Source organism: Caretta caretta, chromosome 3 (genome assembly GCF_965140235.1).
Source record: "Caretta caretta isolate rCarCar2 chromosome 3, rCarCar1.hap1, whole genome shotgun sequence".
Classification (NCBI taxonomy): Eukaryota; Metazoa; Chordata; order Testudines; family Cheloniidae; genus Caretta; species Caretta caretta.
Window position 1 is genome coordinate 68,614,884 of NC_134208.1, and position 19,226 is coordinate 68,634,109.

Here is a 19,226-nt window from a genome sequence, read left to right on the forward strand (position 1 = left end):
AGTGCCAGTCTATCTATAGTAGGGGTTAGCTCAGGGCACCTATGCTGTTGGCTGGAATTGGGGCAGATCCCCACTGTAGACAAGACCTAGAACTGAAATCAAAGGTTGGAGTTCGCTTGGTTTCCAATCCCTTATAAGAACACATGGGGAGGGAACAAGCGGTTTGCTTGAAACTTGGCCAAGGTTCACCTAAATCAGACATTGGTCAACTGGAACATGGCCCACACTCACTCCAGATGTGCAGGAGCTGCGGCAGACCTCTGAGGGTGTGTCCACACTGCAATTAAACACCCACCTCTAGCCTGCGTCAGGTGACTCGGGTTTGCGGGGCTGAGGCTACAGAGCTGTTTAATTGCAGTGCATATGTTCAGGCTTGGGCTAGAGCCTGAGCTCTGGGACCCTTCCCCCTTGCGTGGATGAGTCAGCTGACATGGACCAACCATGGGTGTTTTATTGCAGTGAAGACATACCCATTGGCACTTTTGAAACTTTTAGTCAAGCTTTAAATCTGGACAGGTTGAATTCCCCCGCTTTGATCTGTTATGTCACAGCCTCGGTGTTATTTACGCATCAAGACCCAGTTTTTCAAATATGGGTGCCTAAGTCATACTTACGCACCTAAGTGAGTCCAGGAATAGAGCTGGGTGCAACTTTTCAAAGAAACATTAAGCAAAAAAGGGAGATTCAGTGACCCAGATTCTGTGACATTGAAACGTCACCAATTGTTCTGGTCAATTTTTAAGAAAATATTCTGAAAAAAATGAAACATTTCAATGACATTTAAAGAAAGGAAAGGAATTTTTGAAATGAAAAGGAAAGATGTTAAAAATGCTCAAAATCAAAACTTTTTTTTTTTCAGGTCAGATGAAATGCTTCATTCCAACCCAAACCAAAACTTTTTGATTAACTGAAAATTAGAAAAAAATTGTTTTCAGTTTGACGTGGCGATGGGGTGTATAAGCTCAACACCAGGGAACCAAGGGTTAATGAGCAGCTTGGGGCCCAAAAGTCCCCACCCAGTCACACCTGCTGGGCGTGCTCACAATAGAAACCGAGCTGAAAAGGGAGAGGCCCAGCTCAGTCAGCATGGACAGAGCAAGGGAGCAGTCCTATGCTGCTAGCTCCTGCAGAGAAACTAGCAGCTCTGCCCTGGCTGTGACTTTGGAGGGGCAGAAGCCATGGTAGGAAGTGACCCAGGAAATAGACTTGGTGGCATTGACCTCCTACGCCACATAGCCAACCTGCTAGTCACAGTGCCTTGTGTTGGAACCCAGGTTCCCCTACTGTCAGCCCCATTGACTCTCATCACTGGGCAACACCACTGTAGACTCTCACCATGGGCGGACAGCGCCAGAGTCAGACCCAACACTCCTCAAAATGAATTTTTTATCATTATTATTTTTCTGAATTGCCTGTGGACTGAAAAAATCTGTTCTTTCCCCCATGCTAGCTAGGAAAACACATTTAGTGAACTTGTGATTCGAGATCCATCAACTAATCCTACTTAGCACTTATGTAGTTGTGAAGTGATGCATGTTACATCAAAGCTATATACAAACATTAAATAGTTAATCCTCACAACAACCCTGCGAGAGGTGGGTGAGGCAGAAGTTAAGTACTTTGTCCAAGTTCTCACAGCAAGTCACTGGCAGATTTAGGATGTAGATTTGGAAGTACTTGGCTCCCAGCTCTGCTTCACTGATACTGCCCTGAGAAAATGGGCTATGGTTTGACCCACATTGACAGGTTTTTAGCTCTAAGCAGCTGCTTGTATATTATTTGAAACATCCCTTGCTCCCAAACAGGCTTCTTTAGGAAGCAATTCAGAATTCACCCGAATAAAGTATTTAGTAATGCTATACCAGTGATCTCATATTTACTGTGGGTATGTCATGTGGGAGAGGTAAACAACTATAGGGACTAGTCATTATTAGACAAGAGCCCTATCTGTCATTAATTAGTTATACAAGTGGTGTGAAACCCACCCCTCCCCCAATATCACATTGAACCTTTAATATCAAAAGTGGTACAAAGCCACCAAAAATAAAACTCCTTCTCACAAGATCTGACCAAGATTTTGGAAAACCACTAGCTTAGCTATACAAAGAAAACTAGTGGAAAACAGGGATTCCTTCCAGAGGTATCTTATTGTTTCATGGACTGTATGTTTTATAGTATGATGTTATTTTTATGGTGGTGTGTCAACATGTGTTGGTTTATGTTCATCTCTTTCCTTTTAGTTTTGGAGTGTATGAAAAAGCTCAATCTGCAGAAGGTGGCTTTTGGCAGCATCATAGAAACAGCAGTGGGTTTCAGGGAAAGATCAGATTCAGAGTGTGTGCTGCTAACATAATACTCATTTGATGTTTCACTGGCTGAATATGTTAACTTTTGGTATTCTGCTGGAAAGTTGTGGGGATGTGGCAGTTCTGTGAAACTCAGTTATTTTTCTACCATGTCTCTGGACACCAGACACTATAAATGTGTTTTTGTTTTACTTAGATCTGGATTACTTTTTGCTGTATGCACCTTGATGCTCAATACAGGCTTGCCTCTGAACTTTGAGGATGCTAGCTATTGTGTTTGTGGATTCTTAAAGAGAGAAAATTTTCCTCAAAATAAATAAAAAGTACTTTTTTCTCTTGAGTGTAACTTACTGCAGGTATTTAAACAATACCCATGATTAATTATAGTTTCTCTCCTGAGTTTATAGGAACCTAATTGAACTTGCAATTTTTACTCTTTGAAATTTATAAGTGGATTCCGGAGAGCTTCATATTTCCGAAGAGCTTCACAGTTTGTCTTCCAGGCCATATTAAATATTTACACATAGGACCAAATCCAGCCTGCTCAGTGCAATGATGTGAAAATGATACAGTGAGGTGATGCCACTGCCAAAGAAATTCTGCTAGCCAAGGTAGCATCCCACTGGATGGTCTGGCTGTGCCACAAGAAGATCACTTCGTTGCTTCTTTAAGCAGGAGTATTGTGCACACCCTCGGTCTGCTGGCTAGTGCGTGCCATTGGTGGCTGTACAAGTGCCAGTTGGTCTGGGGATCTGGACTCACCCCAAGCTGCAGAACAAAACTCCCATAGGGATGCTGTCAGCAGGATGCCATAGTAGCTGGACTCACCTAGTGCACTTCTGCCGCTTGTGTGAAGAGATAAATCTTCATCTGCTCCCTTTGTGCAGCATGGCAGGAATTTAACCAATTTCTATATAAATGGGTCTATCATATCAGCAGTGTCTCTTTCTTTCCTCCCCCAATAACTTTTCCTCCAGCAACTTACAATTACAGTATTCTTTCTATTACCATTGAATTTAATATGATCCATCAGGTAGTCCCACAGGGGATATCTTTCACTTTGGATTTATCTGCTAATAGACACATGGTAGCAGATGATGGCTCTATTTTCAATAAGATTATTAATTAAAAAAGCACTTTTATCACACAAGTCTGACAGTCTCCAAACATACATTTATATTTCCCAATTCCATTTGAACATCTTCACTGTAAATTACTGCCTTACCGGTCCCAGTTTCTACAGTCATTTGGACTTCCAATGGAATCTATGAAAAAAGACATGCATAATTTGATACATTTCTTCTTATTGACTAGCTTCTGACTCATCACTTGATCCAACTGTCTTCTGAATGTTTACATACCAATTCTTCTTAGCTTTATAGAAATTAAAATGGAGGCCGGATCTAGGTCTACCCTCTGTACATACCCAGCTCCCATTTAGTTGAATAGATTCATAGAGTTTAAGGCCAGAAGGAACCATTAGATCATCTAGACTGACCTCCTAATGTCAAAGGCCATTAAGTTTTACCCAGTTTATCCCTATGGTAAGCCTAATAACTTGTGATTAACTTGAGCATGCCATCTAGAAATCCATCCAGTCTTGATGTGAAGCCATCAGGAGACAGAGAATCTACAGCTTCCATTGGTATTTTGTTCCAATGGTTAACTCACACACTCTGTTAAAAATGTGTGCCTTATTTCTTATTAGAATTTGTGGATTCTTAAAGAGAGAAAATTATCCTCAAAATAAATAAAAAGTACTTTTCCTCCTGAGTGTAACTTACTGCAGGTATTTAAACAATACCCATGATTAATTATAGTTTCTCTCCTGAGTTTATAGGAACCTAATTGAACTTGCAGTTTTTACTCTTTGAAATTTATAAGTGGATTCTGGAGAGCTTCATATTTCCGAAGATCTTCACATTTTGTCTTCCAGGCCATATTAAATATTTACTTATAGGACCAAATCCAGCCTCCTCAGTGCAATGATGTGACAATGATACAGTGAGGTGACTTCTGATTCCAGCCATTGGTGCTTTTTATGCTTTTCTCTGCTAGATTAAAGAACCTTTAATACTCAGTATTTTCTCTCTGTGAAGGTACACATGCTTTAATCAAGTCATCTCTGGGTCTTCTTTCTGATAAGCTAAACATAGGATGCCCTTTAAGTCTTTCACTATAAAAGGCATTTTCTCCAGCTTTCAAATCATGATTGTAGTTCTTTTCTGCATCCTCTCCAATGTTTTACCAATGGGGTTCACGTGCATGCATCTGAGGGCAAGAGTCAATGCTTTATTATTACATATACGGGGAAGCCTAAACTTGCAAAAACCTAATTTTGATTTTTTTAAAAATACCTCCTTTCACCTTACCTGTTTATTAACTAGCCCATATCATAGAAACATTACCAGTATGCTTCATAATACCATGCTATGGGCACAGCTCTGCGGGATGATGAACACTGCGGCCCAATCCAGCAAAGCACTTAAATCCCCAGTGGGCCTCATGAACTTAAAGTGAAGCCTTGTCTTGCTGGGATGGGCCACAGTGCTCAGAACCTTGCAGAATCAAGGCCCTGTGTGCTGTCATTGTTCCATAGAGCTCCCATTGAAGTCAATGGGAGTTTTTCATAAAAAGCAATGCTAGGATATGTTCCCATGTTTAACAGAACACGGCAGAATGGAAAGTACATATCTACGTTGTGAAAAAAGTTGCAGCACACATTCTACATGACATGATATGCTCCAGCCCTTTGAGACTTTCTGTCAGAAGCTAACTTCTTAGTGACACAAAACATGACTTGATAGAAAGTCCAGCCTAAGAGCTGCATGGCCTTATTGTGAGGTGGTGTATGCTGAGGATCCATCATGCATTCACCATTGAGAAACTGTTCTTTCCATGGAAAGATAACTGTGCTTCAAATAACATTATTTACAGAAACAAAGCAGGGGAAGGAGCCGATGAGATGGAAAATCCAGACTGAAATTTGAAAGAAAGAATAATGCCTATTGCATGGCAAGTGCTTTCAGGGAACCATGCAGGAACAAAATCGAAGGCACCCAAGGTACACATCCTATAGTGACCCCTCTTTCAGAGAGCACAGCTGCATTGGGCTGCATTGATGATTTGACCACTTGCAGAGCCAGAGGTGGAGGGAAGGTTGGAAGCATCCTGTCCTACCAGTGGGCTGTGCAATACTTTGGGCCCTACTCCAGAGTCTTCAACAGCTTCTTCTGGGGCAGAACATAAGGGAATGAGACTCCAGACAAGTTTTCCCTGTTCAGACAATGACTGTCCATGCCCCTATATGTACACCCTCCTTCCATGGTGCCTTGTGGAGTTCTGTTCTGCCATGCACGCAATCACCATTCCTTTGCAAACCAACCTTTAGGCCTCTTAGTGGTTTGGGACCCAGTTACCTGCCTCTTTCCACATGCCATCCTACTGCCGCTGAGATCAATGGAGATGCCGGTGCAGCAACACCCTCACTACAAATGGCAGGAAGCTGCAGGAAAGAGGTTCTTCATGAAAGCCCTCTTCTTTGGAGCTTGATTCCCACTGGGGTTGCCAGAATCTGGATTTGTTAGCTTTCTGGTCATGCTACACGATCCCTTCGCCCAGAAATGTGGAGCAGGGAGAGGAAGAGCTTTATTTACTGTTGAAGCATTGAGTGAGGAGAGAAGGTCAGTTACTTTTACTGGAATGATCAGTCTGTTGTTTGTTTTAGTGGTTACATTATTTGAGAGGGTTAATTTTAATTGGTCAGCTTGCCCAGGGCACAGGATGGGCTCCCGTTAGTTGGAGCAATATCTTTTCTACATCTTGAAAGACTAATATAAAATCAGTGCACCGGCTGCACTGTAGTGTGCTCTCCTGTGCAAAGGGCCTGCAGAATATATACCCTTTAGGCCTTAATAGGCCCCAGTTAAGGCCCTTGATAGGGGCTTAGCTAACAAATAGGGCCTGGTGTGGTCCCTCAACTCAGGGTTGAATTTTACGCTAATGGAATATAGACTGTGACATGGGTTGACTCACAGTACGAAGGGGACCGTGGAACTCATAGGCAGTGCTGGTGTTTGGGGAAGTCTGTTTATTTTGTTGTGCTATTACTAATCTCTTTTAGCAGCACTACCAGGTGCTCACAGCAATATGTACAGCAAGGCCACACAACCAGTGATCTGAGAAAAAGACTATATGGGACCCAGTCAACTTTGGTCATAGCAAATGTCAGAGAGCCACAAATGAGCTGGTGGTGTCTCCTGCTCCTGGCCACTGGTTTGGTTCCATGCATAGTTTATAGCATCTTAAGTCAACAAGGAAGTCTCCTATTAACTTTAAGGGGCTTTGGAGTAGTCCCTTACCACAAATACTATTCATCTGGGCTTCCCCAACAGATGAAGAGGAATTTTAAAGAAAGCCCCATCTTAAAGATTTATGGGTTAGATCTGAACAGATTTGCCAGAAGTGCATCTACAGGAAGGAACCACTGACCACAGCTTACTTCACAAAGGCATCTCCAGGAAAGCCAGCCTACTCCTCAACCCCTCCTCCCCCCCCCGCCGCCCAGATGTGCTATAAAATTCTGCTGCTACAAGCCAAGAACATGGCTCAACATTTGTCACTGGTTGTTATTTTTCCCTTCAGAGGAAAAAAAGGTTCTTAAATAGGATTACAGGCCAAGTTAAATCTGTGCAGGAAACACGTTTGTCATTGATGCAATTAAAATGTGACTGGGTGGGCTGAGCTAGCTCACGAGTCTGCTTGTAAACGTGGTGGAGTTGTTTGAATTCACAAGAGCTTCCCTATCAGATTTATTTACCAAGTCTGGTATCCAGGGAACATGGATTTTGAGACAGGACTAGGTATGGAAGAAACATGTTTTTTTTTTTTAACTATATGTGCCCCGAGTGCCTCCAAACATTTGTTCTAAAATCAGAGTTTTCGAAAAGTGCTCATTTTTCCAATTCTCATATTATTGTAGATGGGGATTTGAGAAAATAAGAATCACTGAGGGCTTTTGGTACCTAGGGCGCTGTGGTGGCTGCTGTTTGACCATGGTGCCCCAGGTGCAGCAGGAATTGATATTCCTCTGGCTTTGCCACTCTGACATCCCGATTGGCCATGCCAGTTCCTCCTCCAAAACACATCCAGTTCTGTCTGCTGTATGTGACACCAGACCCTGAAATCCCCAGAGCCCTTGAGTCAGCTGTGGCAGTATCCAAGAAGGAACTGCAGCAGCTAGTGCAAAGGAGTCTTGAGGTATGTCTAAACTGCAGCTACCTGTGTTTATCAGTGCAGGTCGAGAGACCCGCTCACTCTGCTTGAGCTATCACATTAAATATAGCAGCGTGGATGTCGCACCATGGTGGCGGCTTGGGTGATTAGGCCAAGCCCACATGTAGTTCTGGGCCTTGGCTTGGGTGGCTAGGCCACGCAGCTACCCATGCCACAATGTCCACACTACTGTATAAAGATTTCAGAGGGGTAGCCATGTTAGTCTGTATTAGCAAAAATAACGAGGAGTCCTTGTGGCACCTTAGAGACTAACAAATGTATTTGGGCATAAGCTTTCGTGGGTTAGAACCCACTTCATCAGATGCATGGAGTGAAAATATAGGAGCAGGTATAAATACCTGAAAGGATGGAGGTTGCTTTACCAAGTGTGAGGTCAGTCTAACGAGATACATCAATTAACAGCAGGATACCAAGGGAGGAAAAATAACTTTTGAAGTGGTAAGAGAGTGGCCCATTACAGACAGTTGATAAGAAGGTGTGAGTCTCTAAGGTGCCACAAGGACTCCTCATTATTTTTACTGTATAGAGTGCCATTAGCTCAGGCTGAGCCAGCCCCAATCTGTCTGCCCATGCTAGGAATCACACCTCCCAGCTGCAGTGTAGACATACCCTGGGTTGGATCTGTGACTCAGAGGTGCTGTCCTGACACAGTTGAGCGGAACTAGGGATCCATTTAGCAAGGCAATGAGGGGAGCAGACAGGAAAGGACTCCACAAGCGGAGATAAAGCACAGTTTGTGGTTGTTCTGTTGATGGACACCATTGCCCTAGTTCAGTTCTGGTACCGACCACAGAATGTGATCATATTAACTGACATACTGCAGCACTAATTTCAACAAAGCCCCTGGGAGTGCCCAGCTTCAGTTCTTCCTAGAGTCTTGCCATCCCTTCCCCATGATAAGTATTTTACTATTTAATCATGCTCTCATATTCTGCTTTCTGGAATAGAGATGTTTGTTTCCTTTTTGGCACAAGGTCCCAACAGTAGGGAATATACCAGGACAGCAAAGGTATTTCCAGTGGCTTGAACCTATAATTTCACAGTCAGCAGGAAGGCTAAAGTTTTAAGCAGAGGCCAGCTGATTTAGAGTCTAAGATTAGATATCACAAGCAACTACATAAAACCTCTTGTAATCAGCAAGATGGGGAAGATTGGGAATTAGTAAGAACAACATATGAGTCTGCACTGAATGCGAAAGCTGATTCTGCCCTTTCTTATTATAATCAGAGGTTTTATCATGCATGGAATAAATAAGGAGACACTGTTACTCTGGTTCATAGGGAGAAGAAACTGTAGCAGTATTTTACATGTGGTTAAGAACAAACAAAGGCCGAGTCTTGCCAGTTGCCAAGACCCTCAGTTCAAGTCGTGCCCCAGCATCTTGAAGGATTGAACCCAAAAGGATTTACTGTGTAATGCACGAAGCAATTTAGGCACCTAAACTCCAGAGTTTGGAGCCTAAGCAGGGATGGAGGTAGCCTCCCGATCCAATGGGTGCACTATAGCTGTAGCTCACGAAAGCTCATGCTCAAATAAATTGGTTAGTCTCTAAGGTGCCACTTGTACTCCTTTTCTTTATACTAAACTTGAGAGTCATGGAAGGGATTTCCCCCCCCCCACTTCCAGGCTATCAAAGCTCACACCCATACAATCATAACAGGAAGTCACGCACATGCATACCTAGCAATGAAGTCTCAAAAAATCAGTTTCATGATTTCTGTCAGAGCTGGATTAAAGAATCTGGGGGCCAGTGCACTATTGAAATTGGGTCGTTCCCCCCCCTTCCTTAAACTAGATGGAGAGGGCCCAAGCCTGTGGGATCACTGCCCTCCTTGGGAATGGGGATGAAGGTCACAGCCTCCAGGCCTATGGAATTGCTGCCTTCTGCATAGGGATTAGGGGCTTTGCCCTGCATACGGGCAGGGACCTGCTCTCAATCCTGCTTCTCCCTGAGTGCCAGGCCTAGCTGCCAGTGGAAGTGATATCCCTGACACTCAACCCTACTCCTGCCTCTGGGGTCTTGGCCTGGTGGGTCACTTCAGGCTTGGCATGCTGATGGCTGCAGTGGCAATGGTATGTTCTGGGCATAGTCAGGATGGGCAAGTTGCTCCCTGTAATATCATTGGCAGGTGTCAAACCTGAATGGCGCCAGGGTGCAATGCCACTCACTCTGTTTGCCCAGCCCCCCCACCCCATCATGACTGTTCTACTGTGGCTAAATAGTTCAAAAGTAATTGGGCCAGAGAGCGAGAGACTGATTCTGCAGCCCGGTGCTTGGGAGACCCTTCAGGTCTAGTCCCCCATCTCCAATTACTCTCTCATTCTTGATCCACTGTGGAACAGGTTCAACAGGAAAGGCCCACATCAGAATAGCTCATAGCTCAGTGTTTGGAGCACTCTCCTAACAGGTGGAAGACCCATTTTCAAATTCTTTCTCCCCCTCCCCCCATTCTGGCAGAGAGTGGGAGCTTGAACCTGGGTTTGCCACCTCCCAGACAAGTGTTCAGGCTAAAAGTGATAGGTGGGAGGCAGTAACAATGCCACCTCCTCCTCTGGCTGTTTTGGGTGGTGCAAAGCAGGCACCCAACTCATTCCCACAAGCAGCAGCTTAAGTGCCAAAGGCACCTGACTCCAGGCAGTGAAGTCCCATTTGTGGGTCACAAGGCACCGCACTGCGGCCCAGACTTTGGCACCTATCTCGGTGAGAGGGTCAAGGCTCAGCACACACCCCTGCACCTCAGCACCTCCCATTGGCTGGTTTAGGCCCACCTCACATGCTGGGTTTTGTGGACTGCAGTGTAAGGTGCATCTCTAGCCCTTTTCATTGCACCAGGAGGTCTAATATAAGAGCTGTCATACTGGGTCAGACCATGGTTCTGCTTGCCTAGTATCCGGTCTCTGACAGTGGCCCATACCAGAGCTTCAGGGAGAATCTACAGAACAAGGTAGTTATGGAGTGATCCACTCCTGTTTTCTGCTTCTGGTAGTCAGAAGTTTAGGGTCACCCTGAGCATGGGTCTTTGTGGATCGCAGTGCTGTTCCTGTGATTGGATCTTTTCTAAAAGATGTGCTTTAGGAGTTATTTTGGAGCAGTTCTGTGGCCAGTGCTAGACAGGAAATTAGTCTAGATGATCACATTGGTCCTGTCTAGTCTTCGAATCTGTGAATCCAGGTGCTGTGATGTTCAGCATTGGAACACCTAAGTCCCTTCATGGGTCCCATCCTTTGTGTTTTTGTTTGTTTGTTTTTTAAAGGAGGCAGCCCTATAGGGCTCTGTGGCAGTAACTTACCTCTCCAGCACCAAGTGCAGCCACTGCCTCCATTCCCCTCTTCTTACTAGGGTAATTTAGCCCTCCAGCCAAACTCAAAGACTGCTCTCCTTCCCGGGGGCCAGGAAAGTCAAACAAAATGTCCCAAATCTTCATTCCTCAGTCCTCCTTTCATAGAAATCATAGAATCATAGAACAGGAAGGGACCTCAAGAGGTCATCTAGTCCAGTCCCCTGCACTCAAGGCACCAGTATTATCTCTAGACCATTCCTGACAGGTGTTTGTCCAACCTGCTCTTAAAAATCCCCAATGATGGAGATTCCACCACCTCCCTAGGCAATTTATTCCAATGCTTAACCACCCTGACAGTTAGGAAGTTTTTTCTAATGTCCAACCTAAACCGCCCTTGCTGCAATTTAAGCCCATTGCTTCTTGTCCTATCCTCAGAGGTTAAGAAGAACAATTTTTCTCCCTCCTCCTTGTAACAACCTTTTATGTACTTGAAGACTGTTATCATGTCCCCCCTCAGTCTTCTCTTCTCCAGACTAAACAAACCCACTCTTTTCAATCTTCCCTCATAGTCATGTTTTCTAGACCTTTAATAACTTTTGTTGCTCTTCTCTGGACTTTCTCCAATTTGTCCACATCTTTCCTGAAATGTGGCACCCAGAATTGGACACAATACTCAAGCTGAGGCCTGATCTCTCCTTTGGCCCAGGACTTACAAGCCATCCTTTTGCACTGGCACGCTTCCACAGCCTTTTGGCAGAGACTTACAAGGAGCTCCCACTCTCTTCAGGTCTCCTCTAGGCTCTGGCCCAACCACCACCCTTTCCTCAGCCTCTTGGTTATTTCTCTAGGACTCTTCCAAAACTCCCTTTGAGATACCCAACACCAGTTTCTCACTGCTCTCAGGGAAAGCTGCTTCTTATGTCCCCTTGGTAACTAACTTTCCCAGCAGACCTTGCTGTGTCTACAGTTCTATTAAATGGCCAGCACATGCTCCTATTATTGTAGCCTCTGACTGTGGCCATTGTTATAAAGGGCTTGAACTAGGGCCCTCCATAGTTAAGAGGATGAGTTGCTACAGCATGAGCTAAAGACCCAGGCTTGCAAGGTATAAATGACCTATAGCCTTTGTAGATCAGACACAGAGGGACATGTAACACACATCAAGGAGTGGATTACATGAGCACTACACAATCCTGAATGTATTTAACCTGAGGAGTGAGGAAATGCTATGCTTCCCATATTACAGATGGGGAACTGAGGCACAGAGAGGCTAAGTGACTTGCCAAATGGTGCACAGAAAGTCTATGGCACATCTCAACCCAGGTCTCCTGAGTCCTCAGCTAGTGTCCTAACCACAGGAGAATCCTTCCTCTCGTGAATGTGTCTTCCAAGCACAGAGTCAACCGACCGGTGTGCACTCATCTTTTTCCCTTTCATCATTCAACTCCTTCCACTTTCACCCCAGACTTTCCCTGTCTTTTTTATTCCCCCTTACCACTCCATCTCTCCTTGACTCCTCCTCACTAGGGTGGGGACCTTGTCTTCTGGCCAGCCTGCCTACATCTGCTTACTACTTATAGAGATGGATTTTCTGACTAGATGTCTTCTTCCTGCAGTTGAACTCCTCCCAGAGTCAAGATGTCCCAGCCCCCCTTTCCCGAAATTGGCAATGAAGGCAGACACCAATCCAGCCTATGCGTTGGCTGTCCTTAGCTGAGAGGAAGCATGGTCGAACTGGAATGCAAATCAGAAGAGCCAGTTTCTTTTTTTCCAGCTCTGTTACTGAACTGCTGTTTAAATTTGTGCTAGTCACTTCACTTGCATTTCTTAATATGTGTTTGTATGGGGTCTAGCACAATCAGGCTGAGGTCTTGGGTGAGGTGTCCCCGGGGCACCATAATAATAACCTTTCTTTGAAAAAAATAGTTGTCCTCTTTCCCAGATTCCTTTCCCACTCCCTGGGTTGAGTTCTGTCAGCATCTTTCAAAAGCACTAAAATAATGCAAAAATCAATACGAAAAGAGGAGGAGGAGGCAGATCATTGTAATGCTCAAAGGCAGATTGTGTTACTCAAGCTACATGTTAAAATTCTGGTTAAAGCTTTAACCCTCAGATTGAGAGAAAATGCCTTTATTATTAGTTTTTGCCTGATCAAACTGGATTTGTAGCCGGTAGGTGTTACGTATATACTGTGACCATTACTGCGTATTAGATTATGGGCTATGAGCTCTGGAGGCGATGACTGCATTGTTTCTTGGACTGGTGATGAGGCATTTGGTAGGACCAGATTGTCAGTTTTATTCTTTGAGAAGGTTTGGTTTGGGAGAAGTATTCGCTGAGTGGATAACCCTGTGTAATTCTCTGCGCTGCCATTATTAATGATACACCCTAATCCACATTCTTTCAGATAGAATACAGGACATGTCAGGGATGTTCACAAGTTCCATTTTGCTTTGCTTTTTTCATTGCTATCCTTAGCTAATGTACTGAGGGACCACTGGGACTTTTCTGGAATCACACTGGGAGCTATTATTATTATCAAACCAGTATTATACAGAATCAATCTGCTATGTTTTATAGCTTAGCCCAAGGCTCTGTCCTTCTAATAATTCTGTATTACTTTGCTTCTTTTCAGACAGATTTCAGTATTAATTTAATAAAATCCCAGTGTTTACTTAATCCTTTCAGTTTTTCTACTCGGTGTCTCCTGAACTTTCCTATGGAAGAAGGAGGGCACCAAGGAGGTACCTACTGGAGATTTATTTTATCCTCCTGTGCTTAGAACTCCCATAAAGGTCTACTTTAACCCCACTAATTGGAGAATATTGTGGGGCTGCTGGCGGTGGGCCATTTATTTTCTGTTGTTATTTGTATGGTTTTGTGTGCACAATAATCCGTTTGCCCAAGTTTCAGTAAAGATTGCATGAGGCTAAGACTTTTGTTGCTATTCGCTTAGTAGAAAGCCTAAAAACAAAGTGGGCTAAACTAAAAGTAAAAAAGATTGCACAGAGGATGGACTGGCATTTCCTGATTTGACTACATCCAATGCGGTTTGTGAGTTAATGCGTCCTTCTCTATATGTGTCTGATTAGACTGAATTGATACTCACTAATAATATTCTGCTGTGCGTTTTTAGATAAAATTATGATTTGAAGCCCTTGCCCCGACTAGTGCTTAATACTTTGGAATTGTTCCATGGCATGAAAGTCATGTGAAGTCTTAAAGGCAATCTTTTTCTGACTCCAGTAATGCGCCAGAGGCTTCAACTCTGGGGACTTATGGGGGGCATCCTCCTCTGTAGTATTGTGCTCTGAGAGCCACCCCGAAACGAACGATGCTTAAAGCAGCATTAATTAAGAATCTGTCACTTCACCCATGGAGGGACAGGTTGTGGTGAATGGCAGCATGTCCTCGATAACAACCATTCTGATTGGGAAAGGGGCCAGAAGAGCAACAAAGTCCCTGACCTCCCCAGAGAAATAGGGATTCCCTTCCCTATAGAGCCCGGAGAGCCATATGGTTAGGAGATCCTTGATAGAGTCCCAAGCCTTTCTCGCTCCTGAGGGGACAATATGAAGGAATATCTGGGGTTGTTCACATGTGGAACTTGACCAAGATAAACTATTCCCCAATATCTATTCCAAAATAGCTCCCCTATGTCTGCATGTGGACACAGTATTCTGGAATAAAAGTCACTTCATTCCAGAATAATTATAGTGATCACAAAGCACACTAAGCCCTGGGCACTTTCTGGTCCTTCTGAGCATCTTCCTGAAGCTATCTTTATGATGCTGGCAGGCCAGGTGCTAGCTCATGCCAAGGCCCCTAGGCCCCAACTGAACACTGATGAATGCATAGCTGGAAATCAGTCTGGCTCACCTGTGTATTAGTATTGGTAAAATAGGTACTAGCTTTATAAAAATGTGTTTAGTGTTTAGACTTCATGAAGTGCTTGTAGGATGCTGCATGTACTAATCTCACTTATAAAATCTGTACCCCACTTTATAAGGTTATATTAAGTGTTTCCATTGTAACTCTCTGCAACTCACCAAACAGGAAGGTGGCATTAACTCATGTAAATCCTGGCTTCCTACAGAAGGGATTAGGGCCTGCCCAATAAGAACGCCCATTGAAACCAAATGAGCCAATGTGAAACACCAAAGAACAAAGACTGTGTTAACTGCATTCCGCTCTCCCCCTCCCCTGCACCCATGAAGTGGAGGCCTGTGTGTGAACTCCTCCCATCAGTTTGAACTCTGGGAGGAAGGGAATAAAAATCCCCAAGAAGAAGAAACTGGGGCTCTGCATTGCTTGAACTCTGTGGGGGAGGGTGAAGATTTCTAAGCCTAAGCAAGAGTGCCCCAGGGCTTGGCCTGGATTAACCTATACAGCTCGCACATTACAGCAGCTTCTGTCATCTTTTGGAACTTAAGACTGTAGCTCGTTTGTGTGTGTATGTTTACTTGCTTTAATCTTGTAAATAACTCTCATTTCTTTTTCTTCATTAATATAGCTATAAATAGTTTATTATAGGATTGGCTACCAACATTGTCTTTGGTGTGAGATCTAAGGTGCAATTGACCTGGGGTAAGTGACTGGAAGTAACCTGAATTTTGCTGAGATTTTTGGTGTAAGGGACCATCTATCACAAAGGCAGGCTTGCATGGGTGGCAGGATAGACTGGGGTACCCAAGGGGACCATCTGTGACTCTGCATTAAGGCTGTTGCAGTGCCTGAAGTGTTGATACTTGGTTGGTAAAATCTAAGTATAGAACACACACAACCAACTTGGGGTTTCTGGCCCGGTTTGTAACAGGGTCCCCTGAGGCTTATACTCATGTTCATGGGCCACTCCAGGCATCTTGACAATCTCCATACCGGTTTACAATTTGTCTAAGTGGCGTAGCTTTATATTTTAGAAGGGGAGGAGTGGGTGGAAGGCGGGCAGGCCAGGAAGTTGAACTAGTTGAGTATGTCAGGTTTATATTAGCTTCTAAGTGATCTGCTGAACCAGCTTGGCATTGTTGAGTGATGGAGTGCAGTTGGAGGAGGATCTTCAAATTGAAATGTCAGTGAACTACACAATAGGTGTTTTAAGGTGTTACAGTTCAGATGAGACCTAAAAAACAAGGTGCCGACTATTTATGGTTATTAGAGATTACACGGGCCTGACTTTTCTCACCTAAACTGGTTTTGCACTGGATGTAAGTCCACTGGCATCAGTGGAGGTATTCTTGAATGACACCAATAGAGGTGAGAAGAGTCTCATGGTTTTTGTTTTTTTGCATGAGTAGGGCTGTTTATTGGGTGTTCAATTCATTTTCTAGCTTTGATAATTACATTATTTCTGAACTACTTAAATTCCCTTTCCAGTTTCAACTGGAGAAATTATTCGTCACTTCCTCTTTGACCAGTGTTATGTAACAATGCTGGCGCACAACGGCTGCTTTGCTTTACCTCACATGTGGCGTGCATTTTAATGGGGACTGACGAGATCCCTATGTATACAGCATCAAATCCTCAGCAAGTTGGGGATCTGGTCCGCAGTCTGTAAAGCATTTGGCCCCAGATTTGCAAAGGTATTTAGGTGCCTAACTCCCCTTCAAATCAATTGGAATCAGACACCTAAAATGCCTTTGAGGATCTGGCCTTTGGGTCCAGCTGTCTGAACGGTGGACTTGATCATTCTTGCTACAGGGCTGCATACAGCACTGCCATTGAAGCTCATCGGAGACTCACACACTGCTACAGACTTGGCCTGCAGTGAATAATCATCATGTTATTTCTAAAATCCCCCCTGCCTATATTTTCAAGCTATATTAGGTCAGATTCTCTTGAAAAAGGAAAATTTAAATGGCAATGTCAGGTTACAATCCCCCCTAGTATGAGTATAAATGGAAACAATTAGGTTTCTAAGTGGGCAATGAGTGTCAGGGAAGTAGCAGCATATTCTGATAGTTTTTACTTGTCCAGGAGCTTATTTATTTTGGGGTACAGTTCTGAATTTTTTGTACTTGTTTACTGGAATGCCAGACAGAATGTTCTCCCTAGATATATTCTGGGAAAGCAGAGTAAGCACAAAATCAGTATAGAAGTTAGAAGAATGATTGGGGCAGTTTTGTTTTTGCATAGTATTTTTGTTTATGACATTTCCCCCTCCCCCCCCATCTGTAGCATAAGGGCCTAATCCTGAAAACACACATAAATAAAGCTACTTATGTGTGTTTTCAGGATTAGGCCCTAAAGCTATTCACATGACTGGTCCATTGAACTCAGTTGAGTTTTTACACTCAACTATGCATTTATCCATTGGAATCCAAGACTCATTCTCTTAATTAAAAATTTAGTTTGTATTTTATTTTTTGACTCTGTTAATGAAAGTACAAATCCAGTGGAACACAATATTGCTAAACTTCAAACACAGACTAATAGTGCAACGATCTTGGCTGAAATCTTGGCTCCACTGAAGTTAATGGAAAAACTACTAATGACTTCAATGAGGTCAGGATTTCACTCCTGAATTGCTTTAGCATTAAAGATAATCTCTCTTTATATAATAAAATTGAGTTATTGGAATACAATGCCAAGGCACGTAAATGTGAGTGTTAGAATTACCTGAAGACCTGGTATTAGATTTTTCTGATAATTGAATGTTCAGAATTAATGCTTGTGACCGTGGGAGCCCTCTCAATGCCAACTGGCAGTAAACCTCCCGTCCCCCCTAAATCACATCAGGCCTGACACACTCATTACCCGAACACACTGTTGTCATTAACTATGTCGAAAAGTGTCATATGAAAACTGGTTACCCATTGGTCCTGAAAATCATTGTGTGATGTATGGACAGGGTGTGTACAAAGAGCTATAAAGGTATGCTGGAAATATGTTCTTAGAATGTGTTGGTCAGACAAGTAAATTCCTTTGTCTAGGGCAGACTTGGCTTTATGTGCTGTCTGCCAAATTTGATTGCAGAGGACAATGAAAAGTACAACAAAGCCATCAAGCTAGCAAGTAGAAGAGATGCCCACGTAACGATCACAATGGGGAATAAAGTCTGCATATTCCCCCCCTCCCCCAAGGGACCCTTCCTGTTCTTTGACAAACTTTGAGATAACATAAGGGGGGCAAAGAGACAGTTCAGTCTCCCATCACGTAGGGGACAAAGGGGCACAGCACCCTTTGAGTTCATGAAAAGTGGATCCTGGGAGGCAATCCTGGAAACTGACTATAGGTGAGAAAGCTGCTTAGACAAAGATTGTAACTTACGTTCAGTTAAAACTGAAATTGTGTTTTAGTTGCTAGGACGCGTTTTCTTTTGTTTTACTCAGCCATACCGATTTCTTTCATTCTTACTCATTCTCACTTAAGTCTCTGTTCTACGTTAATAAACATATTCGTGTTTTATTACAAAACCATCTCAGTGCTGTGTATTAAACTGGGGAGCGAGTCCTGAGCTAACCCAACTGGCTGTTGTGCATATTGTCTCTTTGAAGGCAGCAAACTTCATAACTTCTGTGAGTGTCCAGTGAGGGGGACTGGACACTGCAGAGAGATGTCTCTTAGGAATTGGGGTTCACTGGTTGTTGCCTGGAAGGCAAGGTTTGGACTGGCAGAGTCCTGTCGAGCTTGCTGGCAAGGCAGACAAGTTGATGTGACTGGGAGGTGACACATAGCTTAGCAGCAGCAAAACTCACACTTCCTGAGGCCGAGAGGGGTAACACAGTGGTTTACAATTCTGTGTACCGCAAGAGAAGCATCATAATAATAGATAATGAATTTATTCCAGATTAAGTTTGGTAGAATCCCATTAAAGAACAACTACCTATTGCTATACCCAGCTTTGCTGTTTTAAGTAGACCTTTTATGTCCATTTTTGAAATAGATTGAGGTATGCGTGCAATGTGGAGGTAGAAAGGTATTCTAAAATATGAAGGGAAAAATCAATTTTTTTTTACTGGGCCAAGTCTTATTGAATTATGCCGGAAAAGATATTTTTTGTTTCTGCATTGATTGTTCTTCCATTGGGTATCAAGACTTCAGTACTTAATCTGGTCAAATTCTGTGTTTTCACTGGAGATGAAAAATATGTATTATTGTGAGTGGGACGATACTGTGATTTTTAAAAAGAACATCAGAAGAATAGGAATGATGATGGGCTTGATGTTAACTTGAATGGCCCAAATGATGATGGTATATCTGACTGCATATTTCATGAATAAGAATAGTTTGGAAAGACAGTTGCTTGGATATTTGTCATTATTTCCTCTTGTTTTGTTAAAAACAGACATACAATTCGGTTATGTAGTACTTTCAAGAGGAAATGTTGCTGATTTGTAGCAGTATG